The sequence below is a fragment of the Pogoniulus pusillus genome, unplaced genomic scaffold, assembly GCF_015220805.1.
Source record: "Pogoniulus pusillus isolate bPogPus1 unplaced genomic scaffold, bPogPus1.pri scaffold_50_arrow_ctg1A, whole genome shotgun sequence".
Classification (NCBI taxonomy): domain Eukaryota; kingdom Metazoa; phylum Chordata; class Aves; order Piciformes; family Lybiidae; genus Pogoniulus; species Pogoniulus pusillus.
In genome coordinates, this window is record NW_026974709.1 from 258411 (window position 1) to 280357 (window position 21947).

General features: G+C 49.2%; 1 protein-coding gene across 2 annotated transcripts in view; it reads right to left on the minus strand.

Moving 5' to 3' along the window:
- The window catches only part of LOC135174234 (gastrula zinc finger protein XlCGF26.1-like), a 203351-nt gene that overhangs the window by 95122 nt on the left and 86282 nt on the right, over window positions 1-21947 (minus strand). The gene's annotated exons all lie outside the window — the stretch shown is intronic.

Below are 21947 nucleotides of genomic sequence, written 5' to 3' on the forward strand. Positions count from 1 at the left end.
CAGGCCCCATCAGAACCCCAGTGCTGCAGACCCCCAGAACCTCCCAACAACCCACCCCTAGCCCCAGAGGCTTCCAATCCCAGCCACAGGTCTCCCTCCACGTGCCTCAAAGGATCCTGATCTCAGCCCCAAGGGGTCCCAGTGCCCAGCCCCACAGCCTCCCCAGTGCCCAGGGCCCTCTTTGCCCTTTTTTTACTTTCTAAGAAGATATTTGTTTCATTTTCCTATTTCCACAGTGCTAGAGCATAGCCCCGACTTGGAGATAGCAAAGCATCAGTGTTTTAGTGGACATCTCCACTTGGGACTGGTTACCATTTTGTGGCAACTCTGGGTACTTACATACAGCCTGGCATATAGGGCCCATATGTGCCAGGCAATGGGAAATGCATGCCCTTAATAATGTAATGTTAAAACCCAACATTGTGTTTGAAATGTGAGAGAAGTAGCAGTCTTTTACTTCTGACAGCCATACTGTGTCCCCCCTTTATCACTTACAAAAGGTGGCTACAACATAGTAGAGCTTCTGTCCATCGATTACAACAACAGATCATAATCCATAGAATCAGTCAGGGTTGGAAGGGACCACAGGGATCATCTAGTTCCAACCCCCCTGCCATGGGCAGGGACACCCTACCCTAGATCAGGCTACCCAAAGCCCCATCCAGCCTGGCCTTAAATATCTCCAGAGATGGGGCCTTAACCACCTCCCTGGGCAACCCATTCCAGGCTTTCACCACTCTCATGCTCAATAACTTCCTCCTCACCTCCAGCCTGAACCTACCCATCTCCAGTTTCAGTCCATTCCCCCAGGTCCTGTCACTCCCTGATATCCTGAAAAGTCCCTCCCCAGCTTTTTTTGTAGGCCCCCTTCAGATACTGAAAGGCCACAATAAGGTCACCTCGGAGCCTCCTCTGCTCCAGCCTGCACAGCCGCAACTCCCTCAGTCTGTCTTCATAGGAGAGATGCTGCAGCCCTCTGATCAACCCTGTGGCCCTTCTCTGGTCACACTCCAGCACATCCACATCCTTCTTGTAATGGGGGCTTCAGAAGTGGATGCAGTACTCCAGGTGGGGTCTCACCAGGGAGAATCACCTCCCTGGCCCTGCTGGCCGCACTTCTCCTGGTGCAGCCCAGGATCTAGTTGACCCTCCAGGCTGCAAGTGCACACTGCATGGTTATGTCTATGGAATTGTTGCAGAGGGGAAAATTAATTATGCAAGAAGATATTAATGTTGTTTATTAATTTTGATATTCAGAGCTCTGCCCCCCCCAACCACTAATTTTGATAACATTTCAGTTCTTACACGGTCATGGAAACATTCTATGGATCATATCTACATCTGATACAACCAGCAAAACATATAAACCTTGAATTGCACTGGAAGAGAAGGTTCACTTGCAGTCAGCGTGCTGCTTGCTCAGGAGCTGGGCTCAAGCTCTTTCTGCTCCATGGCAGAAGGCAATGGAGAATCACAGAGAGGCATTTAAGCATCTATTCACAAATTATTATCACCTGACTCGCGGGGCTTAGCCACCGTCCAGACAGTGCCTAAACGCTTTCAGGGCACTCTGTCTTGTTGGACGTGGTACTTGATTCTTCCCAGGATGTTTCCTGGGGAGAGGACGCAGACAATCTCTAGCCTTGTTCTCCTGGCTTCTCTGGACTGTCTCTAAGTTCAGGACTTCTAAGCAGGACTTTCAGGTGTGGAGGAGACAGGATGTCGTGCAGTCTCAGCACGATGTCGCGCTGACCACACAGGCTGATAGCATGGTGGCATCCAGGGTCTGCTCCCGGTAACTCGCGGCAGTGGAGTCTGCCAGGCGAACAATAAGGCAATAGGCAATTGCAGCAGGCAACAGTAGAGCACAGCAGAAAAGCAGGGGAGCAAAGCAGGGAAGCAAAGCAGGTTGTTTACCTGTATATCTCCTTTTATCAATGTGAGCCGAGATTAACTGCCCTTTGGACACAGAATAGCCAATCAGAATGGGAGTTAGCCAAACCGTACCATATTAGGCAAAGCCATAGGCTCCCTTTTACCCAAATTTGTGAAAAACACAGGTCCTGCACAAGCTAAGTGTGTACCTTGTTTACCACAGGGCCCCAGGCAGGCCAGACTCAGCGGCTACAAGTTCTTTTGTGTCCATTTCCTGTGCTTGCCTTTCTGGTGGAGCAGAAAAACATGCCTAGGAAAGGGAGGACATGTATAAGCCTATTTTGGGCCTATCAGGCCTACCACAAAAGGAATTAATACATCCAAAAATATGGCAGGTAATAGTAGACAATAAGCTACACACAAAAGGATTACTATAATAATAAACCCCAACAATTTCTACATCCATATCCAGCACAAAATGACTTGGGTAAGAGAATCTCTAATAATAAACCAAAACACTTTCACCAGTTCATCTGCTTAGCCATCAACCTCACTCTGTCAGTGTTGATAACAAAAGGTAAAACAATTATGCAGTAACAATTCTACAGAATTACTCAGTTGTTAAAGAACAAATCTAATCCAATAGCTCTGTCATCACTCGATGTGCTAGTTTGAAGCAGACTAGAATGTTTTGGTGAGAAGAACTAGATTACAGGCTGTGAAAGGCAAACAGTGGTGATGTCTACTTTGCTCACAGCCTTGCTGAGAAGTATAGGAGCAAGAAATAAAAACATTAGGTAATACTCTCTCCATCACTCTCACTGGGGCTGCTGGCTGAGCTGCAGCTCTGTAACCTCACCCTCCATTTTGGGCTAACCCACTTTGCTTCCTAAACCTCTGGCCGAACCTCTATTCTTCCTTGGGACTGGGGTAAGGTTGAGAGGGGTAGGGGGAAGGTGAAGGGGTGGTTGAGAGCCCCTCCTGGGAACTCAGGTTTCTGGGAGGGGAGTTATGTTTCTGTATTACCTTTTATCTTGTATATTTCTCTCTATCACTGTATATACTGTAAATATCTGCTTGTATATTGTGCCAGCTGTAAATATAAGCTTCATTCATATTTCCAGAGCTGGCTGAGTCTAGTCTGGGTGATTTCTAAAGGGGAGAGTGGACAGGGAATACCCAAACCATCACACTTGATACACTCCATATTTTTATGAAGTAAACTACCATTTTCAGTTATAAAGAAGAACAGCTGTCGCAGACTGAGAATTACAGGGTTAAAAATCTTCTGGAGCCTAGAAGATTGTTATTCAATCCCATAATTCTGCTATCTCTTTATAAAGTCTCAACAAGGTCAGCTCATTCCCCTTTCCTCCTCCTCCTGCTCTCTGTCTGGTGGGAGCCACTTTATCAGGAAGAAAACGTAAGCAGTATCAGAATCATAGAATCAACCAGGTTGGAAGAGACCTCCAAGATCATCCAGTCCAACCTATCCCCCAGCCCTATCCAGTCAACTAGACCATGGCACTAAGTGCTGTCAGTGGAGCGCTATGGGTAAATGACTCTTGGTTCACCAATGCGGTTAGATGGTCAAATCCACTTTATTTCTGTGATACAGTGACTTATATGCATTCTAGCAAGAGGCGTGCTCCACCAAGATTGGTTACAGTCAGAGGGTACAGGGTTACTTGTAAGGCATAGATAGGTCAGCATACCATAACAATCTAAGGGTCAGCCCTCCAGACCACCTACTCCAGCCCCCTTGGCTATCTAACTCTGCCCACTACAGCTGTGTGTGAGGTGCTCACTTGTTTACAGTTTGATTTCCTGGACTTGCAGTGTCCCAAGGCCGTTTCTCAGCACAGTTGCTCATGTTTATCATTTCTGTGTCCTCTGCTAACAAGAATTCTCCAACAATTCCCTCTCTGTCTTTTGAGCAACCTGGGCTGATCTTTCAACTTTACGTAGGCTGTTCAACACAAGGGTGAATGATGCAGCTACAAATCAACAGTGCTAAAATCAAAAAGAGAATAAACCTGTTAGAGCTTTCATCAGTAGCAATAGTCTGGCAAGCTAACAACCCAAGCTTAGCTAACAATCCCAAAAGCTATTTCTGCAAGCGACAGTAAGTCATTTGTTCAAAAACCCAAAAGTCCAGACGAACATCACAGTCACAGGAGAGTGCAGGTGTGCCACGTCTTTGCTGGCTCTGTGTGGCAATCGACTTGTAGATTCGCAAATCATTCAGCTGTCAAGTATTCTCCTCAGACTCCCATAGCTCTGGATTCACTCTGTAGTTCTCAGAAATCTCGATGTTCTCATCACACTCCTTAGCTATGAGCTGCGTCTGACTATTGTGCTTAAGAACTACTAACCTCTAAATACAATACAAGGATATGCCCTAGATGTTGCTTTCAGGCTATTCTAATTAGGCCTTTTCCCACAGTTCTTAATTTGCTTTTAGAATTTAGGGCAGTGTTTTTTGTCTTTTGCAGGGCCCTTGCAAGAGACAAAAGTCACATTGCCATCTTGTGCCAATTTGAGTGGGCTCTGGCCTTTACAAACAGGTGCTAAACTAAATCTATTCCATTAAACTACAATCACTGAAAACTCGTGAAAATACCCAAATTCGTTAGCCGTGATCCAAACCTTATGATCCGTACACATACAACCATCATGTCAGTGCTCCTTTCAAGTCCTTTCACAGTTCTGCCATCTGAGCAAGACTTCTGCTCACGTTAGGAAAAAACAAGTTGGTCATAATCAGGCTGGTCTTCATTAAGGCCTGTGAAGATAAATGATCAAACACAAGCAAATACAAGAACAAATGCAGACATGTTCATTGCTCAGGCTAACAGATCCAATGGCCTGGTCTGTATAATGTCATTACCAAAATTTTGAAAAAAGAAAAATTTCTTCTGCTATCCTACTGTCCTCTAAATTGCAAACGCATAGCCTTAACTTATCTTACTCTAAAAATCTATCAGCTGAAGGAAATTCAAGAAAAGGCAAAGAAACTTCAAGAAGATAATAATTCTTCAGAATTGTCACAAAGCTCATTCCATTGTAATTAGCAGCTGCTCCAGTAAACTGCTAGGCTTCAAAATATGGTACCATCAAAAAAGGCCTTCAAAAATAGTCCTGTCTTTATCTGTTTGAACAAGTTTACTGGGGGGAAGGAGCTGACTGGTGTTAGCCTACAAGCTCTATCATTCCCTGCTCCTAGTCCAGAATCTGGTTAGTGACTTGTAATGTGGATTTCAGTGCCCATGCTCTTGCTGAGAGAGGCAATGCATCTGAGTTCTAGTAATAAGTGTGCCAGTCTGTCCTGTTTGGTGCTTTCTGTGTCCGTATGAGTTTCCAGCCATTGTCAGTGGCACTGGCATCTCTGCTATTTCCTAGCAATTTCCCTCTCTTTCTTTTCCCACTGAGCAACGGGTGCCTAGTCCGTAGAAGGAATTAACCACTAAGGCGATGGGTGAATACCCCAGTCAGGAATTATTAGCTATCATTTTGAGTGTGAACTGTCATTATCAGGTGGCTAAAAAGATGCACCTGTGTGTGTTCATGCCTGTAACAGGGGCAGAAAAAAAAAATGGTTCTAAGTCGCCATCGTTATTCTTGCTATCATTTCCATAAACTGTCTAACATCTGGCATTGTATTCAAGTCCATGTGTAAGTCAATCTCCTGAGGTGCGACTCTGGCCTCAGTAATTTTCCAGCTCAAAACAATCCCAAGGCTCTGCTGCTTCCTGCAGAAAAAATAATCCATAAAAAGAGATAACGTATGGATGAAGGAGACGGGGGGGGGGGGGGGGCCGGGAACAGGGCCCCGCGGGCCTCTCCACAGGTGGTGAGTGGGGAGGAGGAGGGAGGAGGGGGAGGACCAGCCCCAGCGCTGCTGGTGTCCTCTTCTCTCTATCTTGCCCAGCCCCCAGCTGTTTCAGCCCAGCCATCATGTTTTTGCTTCATCCCGTCCCTCATACTTCCTATCCCTACCATTAGTATGAAATCTTCCCTGAAAAACTTTTAAAACTTCTGTGTAAGTCGATCTTTTGAGGTCTGATTGTGGCCTCAGTAATATCCCAACCTAAATAATTCTAGGGGCTCTGTTGCTGTATCTTTCCTGGGGCGACAATCAGACCACGTCTTGTGCAGACTGTCTCAATCGTTTTCAAGTCTGCAGGCACAAACAGCCATGAACGACAGAAAGTAATGTCGTCCATGTAGTGAGAGACAATTGTACATGCCCAATTTTTTGTAAGGGTTGCGATGCTCTGGCAACGAACAGTCAGCAGAGAGTTGGTGAGTTCTTCATTCCTTGCAGCAAAGCTGTGCACTCATAGTGGCTCGCAGGTTCAGCATTATTCACAGATGGTACTGTAGAGGGAAATCGCTGGCAATCTTTTTTGGCAAGGGAGATAGTGAAGAAGCGGTGGTAGGAATTTTTGTGACTTGTGTATTCTGCAAGGTGACACTTACTGCTGTTGCCAAGTCAACCCCGTGGCTCCCGCCAGCGGCTGGGTAGTGGGAGTCCAGGTACCCTTTGCCTCGTCCTGCACTACAGCTACTGTCATCTGCGCACGGCTGCTCGCACTGGCTGTGAAGTTTCCCGACCAGCAAACTGCTGTGGCGTGGCCAGGAGATTGGCAATGGTTGCACCACACTGAGGCTGAACAGCGCTTCATTGTGTGACCCAGATGGCCGCAGCAATAGCAGCCCGTGGACATCGGGCAGGTCTCCCACTGTTTTGCCAAAACAAGAAGGACTTTTTTGTCAAGCGCAGTCTCCACCACCTGTGCTAACTCTCCTACCACAGCTTGATTAGATGCATGTACGGCATCTGTCACAAGCGCGTACTGCTCCCGGCCCTGGATATGTTCTAAGATGTCTTCTACCGATGCCCCTGCGGGCAACGTAGCTAAAATACCCCTGGTCTTAGGATTAGCGTTTTCAAATGCCGTGCTCTTCATTAGCCCTGCTTTGGTGCTATCATCCAACTCTCCTTCATGTGTTAATGCTGCCCATAGCTGGTCAATGAAGTGACTATATTCCTCATTCATACCCTGCCTGATTCCTGCATATGAGGGACCGGGCGTTAAGCCAGGAGTGGAATAAAAGGGTTGTAGCGCCAACCGGGCAGACAGATCGTGAAGCTCTGTTGTGGAGGCAGGAATTAATGTGTGGCCGAGCTGGGAATTTTATACAAAAATAGAGTTGTTTTATTTTCCCAAAACCTGCCCCCAAAACTATATATACAAAGAGTAATTTAGTTTAATTAACAGATTCAGTTGCTTGAGAATTATCTACAGGGATACCATTGATAATCTGACTATTTTGGAAGTCAGAAGTTGGAAAAGGCTTTAGCTATTAATTAATAGCATTTTTCTTACTAATAAAGTTGAGCCAAAATAACTCACGATCAGCGGTCTGTCCCCCCACTAATATGTCATCTATGTATTGATAAATGACAATGCCTTCTGGGACCTTGATAGTGTCCAGAAGCGCTGTCAGTGCATTGTGGGCTATGGTAGGAGATTGCTTGTATCCCTGGGGTAAACGATTAAAGGTGTACTGAATCCCCTGCCAGGTAAAAGCAAACTGAGGCTTATCCTCCTCTCTCAGAGGAATCATGAAAAACATATCCCGGATGTCCAGGGCAGCCATCCACGAGTGGGATGCAGACTGAATGGCTGTGACCACTGAGGTTAGGCTAGGCACTGCTTGTGCGAGGGGAGGAGTATTAGCGTTCAGCTTCCTATAATCTATAGTAAGTCTCCAGCGTCCATCCAGTTTTTTAACAAGCTAGACCAGGGAATTGTATGGAGAGTGAGTCCTACAGATTATCTGTCTCCTCTCCAAGTCGGCGATCACCTCAGAGATGCCTTGCCTGGCTGTTGCAGGTAAGGGGTATTGAGATGCATAGGTGATACCAGCTTGAGGTAACGCTGGAGCCAACTGCAAGGTGTTTACGTGGGCTGTTCTCACCTTCCTTGACTCCACCCCGTAGGAACCGAAGCTCCAAAGAGAGCCGTTTGGAAGATGCCACCTCTTGCCAGCCAGCACATCAAAACCCAATACATTCCCCGGGTAGGGGCTTAAGGCAACTTCCACCAAGGTGCTGCGTTTGTCCCCTGGGAGCCATACCCTTGTTTTAGCTAGGTAGCAGCTATCAGGTGCCCCTGTAACACCTTGTATTCTTATCCTTTTATGGGATGGCTGTATCCCCAGGCTCTTTGCCAATTCTAAGTTTAAAACACTAATTTGAGCACCTGTGTCTATTAGAAATTTTACGGCTGTTCTACTGGGTCCAGTCGGGATTAAGATAAAGGGCTCGTCATTGTCAGACCATTGACAGATGTTTACAAAGTGGTGACAGAGGCCTGACACAGCCACCGCCTCATTTAGTTTTTTGTCTCCTGTTGGGAAGGTAAGGAAGAGTTAATCTTCCTGCCCGGAGACGCAGCAGAAACGATCGCGGGAGGGCTGCCGCTTCTGGCCGTGCCGCCACTTCTAGAGCCACCGCCAGGTGTGCCGCTGACCCTGGGCTTATTGCGGCTGCCTCTGGACTTCTCAGCTAATTTCTGAAGGCACTGCACTAAATCTTTCAGCTGCCAATCTTCCAGCTGCTTTAAGACAGTTTTAGATACCCCTAAAGATAGGGCTTGTTGGTACCAACTATTCCTCGGAGTGTTCAACTCTCTGGATCTACAGTCACTGTGTTGGACTCTTCCTCTACCCCTCAGAGAGAAACCTGCAGGACCCGTCCCCCTGGAGGGGCAGTCCTGCACTGACCAGTCCTGTCTGCGCAGAGTCCCGGATTTTTCTGGGGGAGAAGCACGAGACTGTCTCTCCCCAGCCCTTTTGTCTTCAGGAGACCCAAACCCAAACTGGAGCCCATGGGCATTTAAGTCAGTTAACAGTTCTGGGCCCCTCAATTCAAGAAAGATGTTGAGGTGCCAGAGCATGTTGTTGCGGAGGGCAGAAATACGTGGCCGAGAAGAAAATTTATCAAAAATAGATATTTTTTATTTTTACAAAACCCGCCCCCACAACTATATATACAAAGATTAATTTCGTTTGATAAACAGGTTGAGTTGCATGAGAATTCTACAAGGATACCATTAATAATCTGACTATATATATTTGTAAGTCAGTTTTTGGAAAAGGACTCTGCTATTAATTAATAGCGGTTTCTTACTAAATTAAGCTAAGCCAAATAACTCACTCAGGCTGGCTCGTGCGGTCTGTCTTCCTCCTCCAGCGGCTGCAGGAGTCGTTAAGGGTCGTTAAGGGTCGTTAGGCAGACAAAGGTGTGCCTAACACCAAAGCAAGTCCTTAGTCTCTCTGCAGTCCAGGCACAAGGGAGTGAACGAACTCAGGCAGAGACATGCATCCAACACGGGCAAAATCCAAAGCGGGAACCCCAAAGGTGGGAAGATCCCCAATATTTATAACCTTGGCTAGACAAAGGGCAGAGTTACCACACTTTAGGCGCGAAAGCGCACGGCCAATCCCAGCCTGGCTCCAGCGCGGGAACTCACGGGGCAGTCGCCCCCTTCACGGGGCAGTCCCCGCCCCCTTCACGGCTGCAGGGCAGGCGACGGGGGGGGGGAAACCAGGTGGCTTTTCCTCTTTCCCCCCGAAGTCCGGGCAGGAGAGGAATTTAGGGGTACAGGACTCCAGGACATCCCACCCCGGTGGTAATGAGCATCTTTGTCTAGAACTTGAGTGAGAGGTGATCCCCCTTCAATTTAGGAACCTATTAATATATATATATGGCTTAGCCTTTTCCAACATTAACAATAGGTAACACATTAATCGCCCCAACAATATTTAACAATACTTAACAAGGCTTAACAATAGCCCAAACAGTATTAAATAAAGCTACACAGTCAATTTGAAGATTGCTCTGTTCCTGGTAGAGCAACCAAGTTCATGGCAGAGCCTTGGATGCTCTGAGTCCATGGCTGGAGGTCACAGTCCGTGGGTCCTGATGCCATCATCCACTGGCCACCCCGGTGATATGACTCCATCTCTCGTGTAGCTGACTCTCCCTTTCCCAGGTGCTGGTCAGGTGGTCAGGAACTGGTCCTCCGCCTCGACCTTAACCTGTAAGGAGACAAAACCTGCCTCGGCCTATAAAGGCCAGGCTTAGCAAGTAATAGTTGGGGACGATCCACCGTGCACTGATCCGGTGGCCTTTTCCATTTGCATCTAGGGCTTCCCAGGCATATAAGCCTCTGGGTTTACCCAGTGTCATTGGCACTACCCCTATAGGTTGGCCTTTTGTACTGGGGCAGGTGGTCAGTGACCACGTGGCTCACCTAGGCAGCAGGTCTTTATTCTGGGGGCTTCTGTAGCTCTCCCCGTGACTGCTGACCATTAAAAGCTGCCGAGCCACTATTACACTAATTCAGTGTTTTGCCTCCCATGTGGGAGACGAGAAAGGGTTAACCTTTCTGTCTGGGGACGAGCTGCAGTTCCCAGCGGGGGGGCTGCCGCTTCTGGGCGAGCCGCTCTGGGAGCCACCGCTGGGCGTGCTGCTGTCACTGGCCCTGAGCTTCTCGCGGCTGCCTCTGGATTTTGCAGCTGATTGCTGAAGGCACCGCACTAGATCCTTCAGCTGCCAGTCTGCCAGCTGCCTTAAAACAGTTTTTGGTACCCCTAAAGTCAGGGCTTGTAGATACCAACTGTTCTTTCCTCTGGGTCTCCAGTCACTCTGTGGGTCTCTGCCCCTTCCCCTCGGGGAGAAGCCTGAAGGACCGGTCCCCCTTGGGGGGCAGTCCTGCACTGGCCGGACCTGCCTGCGCAGAGTCCTGGGATTTTCTGGGGGAGAAGCACGAGACTGTCTCTCCCCAGCCCCTTTTCCTTCAGGAGACCCAAACCCAAACTGCAGCCCGTGGGCATTCAAGTCAGTTAACAGTTCAGCCCAAGTCATTACGTGCTCTTTAGCACCATCGTTCTCTGCATTTTTTCCAAGCACACGTTCAATTTTCTCAACATTCTTCATTACTTGGATTTGCAGAGTTGCTGGCAAACACTTCATAATAGGGTGCAGTCTCTCCGGGTCCACAGGGGCATAAAACGGGCAATCATAATGTCCCTTATCATAGATAGCCTGGACACAGGCAAGTCTGCGGAGAGCAGTGATGAGCTCAGAGGAGCTGGTGACTCTTAGTTCCGTCGGCTCCCCCCGGTAGGCTGGACGGACACTGCTTGCCCAGTAAGCTATCCGAGCGGTGAGGCTGTGTGTCCCCTTGGGTTCACGTGTCAGGAACACATCATCCCCCCAGTCTCCAGCAGCTTCCTGCGAGTCTAGAAGGACCCGGTCCCCACCGGCTCGGGACACTCGATACACATAGTCAGCGACTGAGTCCCCAGGATCTCTCGCATATTTGACTTGTAAGTCACTGAGCTGTGCGTCTGTGAACTGTTTTTTGATCACGGAGGTCCCTGCAGCGCCTTTCCTGCCCTTCACGGACTGAGTTCTTATCACAGGCAGCACGTGCTTGTGCACAGGCACGTGCTTGTGCACCGTGGCACCCTCCTCACCGGAGCTCTCTTCACCGCTAGCTACGGGGAAGTCCGGTCGGGACCTGCGCTTTCTGCGTGGCTTTGAGGCTTTCTGCCACGCAGAGGCATGTGCAGAGGAATTCTCTGAGTCTCTTGCAGAGTCTTTTGTGCCTGGTTGCGGGGAACTCCTCTCCCCTGAAGAGCCCCTCGGGGCATTCTCTGCCTTTCTCCCCGATTCCCGCGAATCACTCCATTCAAATTCAGACACGGAGACCGAAGAGGTAGTGTCTGCAGGCGTTACAAGCCTTTCTTTCATCCGGGCAGTCAGTGCCGCGGTCAGGCTCTTTGTCTGCGCCAGCATGCTTTCCCAGATACTTTGGCTCTTAGCTTTTTCTGCTAATAAATCCTTTTCCAAGGCCTGAATTCTTTTTTCATAATTTTCAAATTCGGCCAGAGTCTGGGTCACGACTGACCCCAGAACAACAGAGAAATGCTCCGTTGGAGACTCTGTAATCACAGAGTCTGAGCGCTCAGCTAATTTCTCCAGGATTTTCTCCGGATTTTTACAATTTTTCTGAGCCCAAATTAAATCAAGACCTGTGATTAGGCATCCCTTTTCTTGTAGAAATTCTATGATTGAACTACCCAGCATACACTGCGCCATAATGTTGCGGAGGGCAGAAATACGTGGCTGAGAAGAAAATTTATCAAAAATAGATATTTTTTATTTTTACAAAACCCGCCCCCACAACTATATATACAAAGATTAATTTTGTTTGATAAACAGGTTGAGTTGCATGAGAATTCTACAAGGATACCATTAATAATCTGACTATATATATTTGTAAGTCAGTTTTTGGAAAAGGACTCTGCTATTAATTAATAGCGGTTTCTTACTAAATTAAGCTAAGCCAAATAACTCACTCAGGCTGGCTCGTGCGGTCTGTCTTCCTCCTCCAGCGGCTGCAGGAGTCGTTAAGGGTCGTTAAGGGTCGTTAGGCAGACAAAGGTGTGCCTAACACCAAAGCAAGTCCTTAGTCTCTCTGCAGTCCAGGCACAAGGGAGTGAACGAACTCAGGCAGAGACATGCATCCAACACGGGCAAAATCCAAAGCGGGAACCCCAAAGGCGGGAAGATCCCCAATATTTATAACCTTGGCTAGACAAAGGGCAGAGTTACCACACTTTAGGCGCGAAAGCGCACGGCCAATCCCAGCCTGGCTCCAGCGCGGGAACTCACGGGGCAGTCGCCCCCTTCACGGGGCAGTCCCCGCCCCCTTCACGGCTGCAGGGCAGGCGAGGGGGGGGGGGGAAACCAGGCGGCTTTTCCTCTTTCCCCCCGAAGTCCGGGCAGGAGAGGAATTTAGGGGTACAGGACTCCAAGACACATGTCCAGAGAAGGGCAACAAAGCTGGTGAAGGGCCTGGAACACAAACCCTATGAGGAGAGGCTGAGGGAGCTGGGGTTGTTTAGCCTGGAGAAGAGGAGGCTCAGGGGTGATCTTATTACTGTCTACAACTACCTGAAGGGACATTGTAGCCAGGTGGGGGGTGGCCTCTTCTCCCAGGCAACCACCAATAGAACAAGGGGACACAGTCTCAAGTTGTGCCGGGGTAGGTATAGGATTGATGTTAGGAGGAAGTTCTTCACAGAGAGAGTGATTGGCATTGGAATGAGCTGCCCAGGGAGGTGGTGGAGGCACCGTCACTGGAGGTCTTCAAGAAAAGACTGGATGAGGCACTTAGTGCCATGGTCTAGTTGACTGGCTAGGGCTGGGTGATAGGTTGGACTGGATGATCTTGGAGGTCTCTTCTAACCTGGTTGATTCTATGATTCTATGATTCTATGAACAGCTCAGCCCAAGTCATTACATGCTCTTTGGCATCATCCTCTGCATTTTTTGCAATCACCCTTTGAATCTTCTCTATATTCCTCATTGCTTGAATTTGCAGGGTTGCTAGCAAACCCTTTATAATAGGGTGCAGTCTCTCCGGGTCCAGAGGAGCATAAAAGGGGCAATCATATTTTCCCTTATCATATATAGCCTGGACACAGGCGAGTCTGTGGAGAGCAGTGATGAACTCAGAGGAGCTGGTGACCCTCAGTTCTGTCGGCTCTCTCCAGTGGGCTGGACGGACACTGCTTGCCCAGTTAGCTATCCAGGCGGTGAGGCTGTGCGTCCCCTCGAGTTCACGCGTCAGGAACACATCATCCCCCCGGTCTCCAGCTGCTTCCTCAGAGTCTAGAAGGACTTTGTCCCCACCAGCTCGAGAGACTCTGTACACGTACTCTGCCATTGAGTCACCAGGCTCTCTCGCATATTTGACCTGCAGGTCACTGAGCTGTATGTCTGTGTACTGCCTTTTGATAATGGTGGACCCTGCACCACCTTTTTTGCCCTTCGAGGTCTCAATCTTTATTACAAGCAGCACGTGTTTTTGCACCATGGTGCCCTCCTCACCGGAGCTCTCTTTGCCACTAGCTACAGGAGGGTCCGGTCAGGACCTGGGCTTTCTGTGTGGCTTTGCGTTTTTTTGCCGCACAGAGGCAGATACAGGAGAATTCTCTGAGTCAGTAGCAGAGTTTCTCCTGCCTGATTTCGGAGAACTCCTTTCTCCCAAATAGTCCCTCAGGACATTCTCTGCTTTTCTCCCCGGTTCCTGCGAATCGCTCAGTTCATATGCAGAGGGGGAGGCTGACGATCTGGTGTCTGACAAAGTTACAAGCCTCTCTTTCATCTGGGTGCTTAACGCCTTGGTAAGGCTCTTTGTCTGTGCCAGCATGTTTTCCCAGATATTTTGGCTCCTTGCTTTTTTCCCTAATAAATCCTTTTCCAAGGCCTGAATTATTTTCTCATAATTTTCGAATTCAGCCAGAGCCTGGGTCACCAGTGACCCCAAAACAACAGTGTAATACTCCTTTGGAGACTCGGTAATCACAGGGTCTGAGCTCTCAGCTAATTTCTCCAATATTTTCTCCGGATTTTTACAATTTTGATGAGCCCAAATTAAATCAAGTCCTGTGATTAGGCATCCCTTTTCATGTAGAAATTCTACGATTGAACTACCCTGCATTTGACGCACCATTCTGTTGTGGAGGCAGGAATTAATGTGTGGCCGAGCTGGGAATTTTATACAAAAATAGAGTTGTTTTATTTTCCCAAAACCTGCCCCCAAAACTATATATACAAAGATTAATTTAGTTTAATTAGCAGATTCAGTTGCTTGAGAATTATCTACAGGGATACCATCGATAATCTGACTATTTTGGAAGTCAGAAGTTGGAAAAGGCTTTAGCTATTAATTAATAGTGGTTTTCTTACTAATAAAGTTGAGCCAAAATAGCTCACGATCAGTGGTCTGTCTCTCCCATTCCTTTTTAGCAGCTGCCGGTAGACCATTAAGGGTCGTTAAGGCTTACAAAGGGTGTCAATAGGTGAAGCATTTCTTCAAAGCTTTCTGTATTCAGCTTAGGCGAGAGAGGTGGGGGAGCATGAAGGTTCAGGCAGTAACCAACTCCAAGCGGGACAAACTCCAAGGCAGGAAGCCCCAAAGGAGGGAAGCCCCCCAATATTTATACCCTCGCTAGCCAAAGGGCAGAGTTACCACTTCCTTAGGTGCAAAAGCGCACAGCCAATCCCAGCCCGATTCCTGCGTGGGCATTGCACGGGGCACTCTTCATGCGGGCAGGACCCCTTTGCTCACCCCCCTTCACACCCGCAGGGCAGGCGAAGCAGGGGGGGAACCAGGTGGCTTTCCCTCTCCCCTGAAGTCACGGCAGGAGAGGAACTTAGGGGTATACAGGACTCCAGGACAAGCTCTTGTGGGAAATGGAGTTGTACCTCCGTAGACTGGTAGCTGCCCCGACCAGTTAGAATGTCGGGTGTAATCCCATACAAGGGATCCCCAGTCCGCTGGTGATGAGCGGCTTCCCTGGTTGCCTGCCAAGACCACTCCCGTTCCCACAGGAGAAACTGGGAAGGTGTCAGGATAAGACTGGCCAAGTTACGGCAGTCCACAGGCATGCAGCGGTCAGCGGAGAACAGCCAATATAACATCTGCCTGGCTGCTTCTGATCGTATCTGAAGCGCTGGGTGCAGCAGCCCGTTCTGTTGTTTCGCACGGTCAGGTGTCCATTTCTCTAATATCTTAACTACTTGTTCCAGTGACCGCTTGGTATTGTCAGTGGTAGCCATGGGTGACCGGTGGCCTCTAATGCACGCTGAGCTGCCAGAGCACACCCCTCCAGCTGCACTGCCATTGTCAGGCTCGGTGTGGCAACAATCGGTTTATCGTGCGTGGCCACAGTAGGGAGGGGGGGGTGGAGGCGGGGCGCGGGGCTGGCAGCATGGCTGTCCACCTGGATTGTGCTGCATGTTCTTTTTCAACTCTGCCACTGAGCTGGCAATATTCCCAGTCATGCCCTTGACTGAAGCGGCACGCCTAAGTCCAAAAAACTGAGCTACCAAGCTCTCTTTCTCAACCACAGGCAGCGACGGAGCGCTTGGGGTGGGGACAGAGGTGGAAGCTGGCACCGCGCATGTGCCAGAACTGCCTGCGACGGCCGGCGTGGCCAGCAGCGACTGAGAAGCCGCCATTTCAGCGTTTCTTTCAGCTTTCATCTCTAGCAACACATGGAGCACATTACACCAGGTGGGACCTAGATGCTGAGCTGTCTTAGAGTCTTTTCCATCGTTAATAATTGCGTGCCACAACATGTCTCTGACCTCCTGCCACACATCTGGCTTAAAGATCATGGGAGGCTCACTCATATGACCCTGTGTTTGCGCCCAGGCCAACAGCTCCCGGAGCTTCTTAATTTCTGACGGAAGCCCTCTCTTAGAAAGAACACATGCCAGAAGACACAGTGCCGCATCAGATTCCATGTTGGGCTTACCTATACCCTCGGGTTGTTCACTTGCAAAATGAACATCCAGCAACTACCCCTGTCCTGAGGCAGCGCTATCCGGTCCAGCGGCACCGGATGACGATATTTTTTTTTATACGAATAATGTCTGCAGGATGATCAGCCCCTTCTCTTCGGGCCAACCCTCTGGCCTCCTGATAGCGGTCTTACCCGCTGCTGGCCTGCCTCGGTCTGAGCCAAATGCCTGTTTCACTGTTCAGGTGCCAATTTTTGGTGGAGCGCTATGGGTAAATGACTCTTGGTTCACAAATATGGTTAGATGGTCAAATCCACTTTATTTCTGTGATACAGTGACTTATATGCATTCTAGCAAGAGGCGTGCTCCACCAAGATTGGTTACAGTCAGAGGGTACAGGGTTACTTGTAAGGCATAGATAGGTCAGCATACCATAACAATCTAAGGGTCAGCCCTCCAGACCACCTACTCCAGTCCCCTTGGCTATCTAACTCTGCCCACTGCAGCTGTGTGTGAGGTGCTCACTTGTTTACAGTTTGATTTCCTGGGCTAGCAGCGTCCCAAGGACGCTTCTCAGCACAGTTGCTCATGTTTATCATTTCTGTGTCCTCTGCTAACAAGAATTCTCCAACAAAGTGCCTCATCCAGTCTTTTCTTGAACACCTCCAGGGACAGCGACTCCATCAGCTTATCAGTCACAGATACCCCTGCATGTTCTGATGACTGCCTTCAACAGTTCAACCATGCAAATGCTGCAGCTGCACTCATCACTACATTTCAAGAGACAAAACCTCTTCTATGTGCACCATGCAGGTGTTAGGAGTGAACAATGATTAAACAGAGTGCTCCTTTCTTCGCTGTCCCAGGTTGAGACTATAGGGTTAAAAATCTTCTGCGGACTAGAAGATTGTTATTCAGTCCCATAATTCCGCTATCTATAAGCTCACAACAAGGTCAGTTTGCTCTCCTTTCCTCCTCCTTCTGCCCTGTGTCTGGTAGGAGCCTTTATCGGGAAGAACATGTAAGCAGTGACCTATGGGAATGACTCTAACTCAGAAGTTATAAAGTAGGTATGTTTATTGCACGCAGCTGCAGGGGGGATCTCTCCACCACAGACGTGCACACCCGAAGCAGCAAGCCATCCCACATTTATGGAGTGAGACCGTACACATTCTCAGGGCACCTATACATATTCACTGCTTTAACTCGCCTACTCTCGCTTTGTGTGCTAATTAGCTTATCAGTCCTCTGCACCTGTGTAGTTCCCTCCAGGAATCGTGGGCAGGCATCCTCTAGATGTGGGCGGTGGTCTCTGGGAGGAAGGCTGTGGGTCTTCCTCATGATGTACTTTTCATCTCTTGCCTGGAACTTGGTGACCTTGCAGGTTTGCAGTGTCCTTATCGGTCTGAGCTAATTTATGCTCTTGGTGGTCATCTGCTTCTCCTCATCAAGGAGGCTTACTGACAGGTTGATGACGGATGTTACCCAGTTCTTCTTCTTTATGGCCTCTCCTCTTAGACAACATGTGATTGTTGGGAGATGGCTGAAAGAGAGGGGGCACAAGCCCCTGGAAGCTTGTACAATCAAGCCTTGGGTGTGAGGTCTGAGCACTGGAGCTGCAGTAAACCACAGCACAGTGTGTGTGAAGAAGCTCATAGGAATTTCTTCTGTGGGACTGTGTGCAGAGTAGGAGGGAAATAGGAGGAATATGCAGATTCCAATATCTAGGTGCACTAAATGCTTTTGCAGTAACCGCAAGTAGGGAGGATTATGCATATTCAAATATTTAGATGCGCCAAATGCTAGTGAAAAGTACCACGTTGCATGCTGCATGAGCTCGCTTTTCTCACCCTAACTGAAAACTGTGTGCTTTGTAACTTGAAGCCTGATGGTTTGTGATGGTTTGGGTGTACCCTGCGCCCCCCCCACTTTAGAAATACCCAACTCGACTCAGCCGGCTCTGGGAATGTGAATGAAGCTATTTATTTACAGCAGCACAATATACAAGCAGATATTTACAGTATATACAGTTATAGACAGAAAGATACAAGGTAAAAGGTAATACAGAAACACAACTCCCCTCCCAGAAACCTGAGTCCCCAGGAGGGGCTCCCAACCACCCCTGCACCTCTCAACCTTACCCCAGTCCTAAGGAAGAACAGAAGTTCAGCCAAGAGGTTAAGAAGCAAAGGTGAGTGGCAGGTGAGTTTAGGGAGATGCAGCTCAGTCAAAGCCCAGCCAGAGAGTGCAGCAAAATGGCAAGAGTGTTATCTAATGCTTTTCATTTCTCCTTCAGCAAGACTCTGAGGGAAGTAGACATCACCATTGTTTTCCTTTCACAGCCTATGATCTACTTTTTCTCACCAAAACATTCTACCCTGCTTCAAACTAGCACATGGTCTCAATAAAGAGTGGATCGCTTGGATAGCATAGCTCATATTGAGCCATCTCCTTGCTGCCTTATTCCCTTCTGCATGTGATTATATGACTACCTGTTTTGTTTCTATGTTCTCAGTATCAGTTATAATGTTCTGTTCTACGCTGTCTCCTATTTCCCCATAGCAAACCCAAACTGCAAGGACCTGGCAGTTTTTCACCCAGATCAAGATGGGTTCCTCTCTGTCTGCGAGATGTAGGCCTCCTGCCCTGAAAGCTACTTGAGCTGTAACGGTCTGGTTCCCAGCAGATCCTTCCTTTAAGAGCACCCCAGGACTCCAGAAGCCTGCAGCTTCCTCAGAACCCAGCAGAATTATGTCTCTGCCATGTGCAGACACTCACCACAAATATTCAGCCTCAGGTTCCTCAGTGTGCTGAGAAAATCTATCCTGCAGCTCACTGAACTGAGCTCTGGTGTGGGGACAAATTTGGGTTGTTGATTGACCCTGGTTATGTCCTCACCACGTTTCTCTCTTAATTATGGCTACTACCTGTGCTTCTTTTATGCTTGCTGCAGAAGAGCTCACTCCACTCACCTCTGAGATGTTTCTCCCTGATGTTGAACCAGGTGATTCAGTGTGAGGCTCACCCGTTTTTCCCTTTGGAACACAGTATGGGAGTAGCTCTCCTGTGCCAGACACTGGATGGGGCTGGAGAATTGTTGCTGTTGCTTGAGCTCTTAAAGCCACAGTGGACTTGGATCTGCATGGCTGGCCGATCCCACATGTTCTGCGTTTGTGCCCTTTCCTCTTCCAGATCCTGATTCTCTTTCTCAAACATGTCCAAGTTCTCCTGTGCTTGAATTCAACAGGCTCCCAAAAGCACAGTCAGGCTCCCCACAGTGGCAAACAATCTTTCCCAATAACACTCTGCCTGTTGTAAGGTCTCATTTTCCATACCTCAGGTGATGGAGCTCTTCTAGGTAGTGGGGAGAGAACAAAACTTCAACAGAGTGCAGCTTGAAAGGTTCAGACTGGAGATGAGGACAAAGAAATGTCACTCAGAGGGTAGACCTGATATGGATGAAGTCACCCAAAGGTCTCAAGGAATGGCCACTGGGAGCAGAGACGCCTCAGTGAAGGGGTGGGGAAGCAAGATGGGAGTCAACAGCCTGAAGGAAAGCGCTGCAGGCATGGCACAGTGTAGCACAGGCTGCAGCAGGTATGGCCAAGGGCTCTGGCCAGGATGAAAGCCCAACAGGACCAAGGTTGCTGTCCACTTGGCTCTGGCAGTTGCCTTTGCCAACAAGGCCTGGGAGGAGAAACTTTCCTTTGAGGCTTTCAGGCTCTGCTATTCCAAGGGCTGTGGTCAGGGCTTGGCCTTTCTGCTCCATAAACCAAAGCCAAGGTTTTCTGCCCTGCCCTCTGCATTTGTCTCCCATTGAGGCAATCATGGCCTCAATGAGCTGCTCTAAGGAGCTCCTGGGAGGCTTTGTCACTAACAACCCTCAGTGGGGCCAATAAATGCTTCGAGGTGCTTTGGGGTTTGCTTCTGATTTGCACTTCTGGAGAGGCTTGTTCAGGCTCAGCACCTGAGGATCATGGACTCTGCCCCAAATACTCCATGGGGCTCATTAAAACACTGCTGGAGGGGTGTTTGTTCTGAAAAGTATCTGCTCAAAATGGTTTGCAAGGGAACATTTGATTACTTTCTATCAGGAGCTGTCTCTGGGCAAGCAAAGCACAGTAAAACCTGACCCAGCCTGCTCACAAGGAACAGCCTCTGCAGCCATCTGCTCAGCACAAGCTGTGTCTGATGCAGAAATGCTGCCAGAAGTTTCTGCTGCGGTCCTGGAGTGGATTTAATCCTTGCTTCTTCTTTTGGAGGCCACAAAGTGTCACAGGATTTCCTACACCCTCACTCCCCACTGCCTCCACAAGAGGCCAGAGCTACATATGAGGGACAGGATCTCCCTTCCCAGGGGCTGGGGGTCAGAGCTTGGCCCTTTGCATTAATAAACCCCCTCCAGGTTTACTCAGCATCAGAGCCACCTTTAGCTGATTTCCTGACCTGTCAGTACTGCCTCCAGTTCTTTGTTCTGTCCAGACCCAGGAGATGCTTCAGTGCCTCCAGTGATGCTTCCCTTGCATCCACTGTCTCCTTCTGCTCTAACCAGGCACTGGGGAAACTTTTCCAACATCCCTCCATGGGACCCATTAACACTTCAAGAAACTTCAGAGTTTGCCTCTGAATTCTGGAGAGGTTTCTTCAACTTAGCAGTCTCTGAGGTTCATGGACAAGGCAGCAAATCCACCAGCGGGGTCCTTAAAAATGCCTTGGGCTGGCCCTCTGCTGCCTTATTGGAACAGGCTCCCAGGATAGAGGGAGCCACTGGCAATCAGGTAGAGCTGCAGGGGAACATCTCTGCCCAGGAGCAGCTCCTCTGCACAGTGCAGCAGGGCTGAGGGCCCTGCTGGGGATCTTGGGGAAATGAGGAAGGCAGAGAGAGCTTCAAGGTGGCCAGGACTAGAGAGTGACTAAGAATTCACTGGAGAAGTCACTGCAGTCACTGACACAGTGAGTCTGTGGGTGCAGGGCAGTGCAGGTGCAGTCTCTGGATGCCTCTCCTACAGCTGGCACAGCCACAGCTGGGGGTGGGGGGGTCTGTAAGCAGGACTCCCTCTCCAGAAGGTCTCCTCAGGCCATTCTGAAGAGCTGTGAAGCCTTGGGGTGCAGACAGGGGTGGTCAGGGCTGTCACTCAAAGTGAGGTCCCTGCAGCCCAGGGGCTGTGTGCTGAGGCAGGGATTCTGCCTCCTGCAAGTCGCAGCTCTCACCCTGCCCAGGGAGCTCCCCAGGGCACTGTGAGGAGAAGCTGTGGATGGAAGGAGCCAACCTTCAGAGCATGGGTGGGTAGGGTCCTTCTGCTGTGGAGAGGGTGCTGTGTGGGTCAGGGCTGCTCACGGCTCCAGCTCACCCCCAGTTCATTTCCAAGGGGACTTTCATACCTATGCCCAGGGCAGAGGGTTCCTGACCCAGTTCTTGCTCTCCTCAAGTTGTACTTCCAGTTTTTCTGGTTTGGCTTGATGAGGGGAAAAACTCAGTTGTGCTGTTAGAGCAGGGGCTGGGACTACTACACCACTACAAGGAGCTTTCCTGGGCACCTTAGCATGTGCCTGCACCACCAGCAGCCTCCAGGTAACTCCAGCTTCACCTTTCCAGTTTGCTCAGGTTTTGTGCCATCTTTTCCTGAAGCCCTGCACACAGAGTGGCTGTGGGGCAGAGCAGGGCACACAGGGG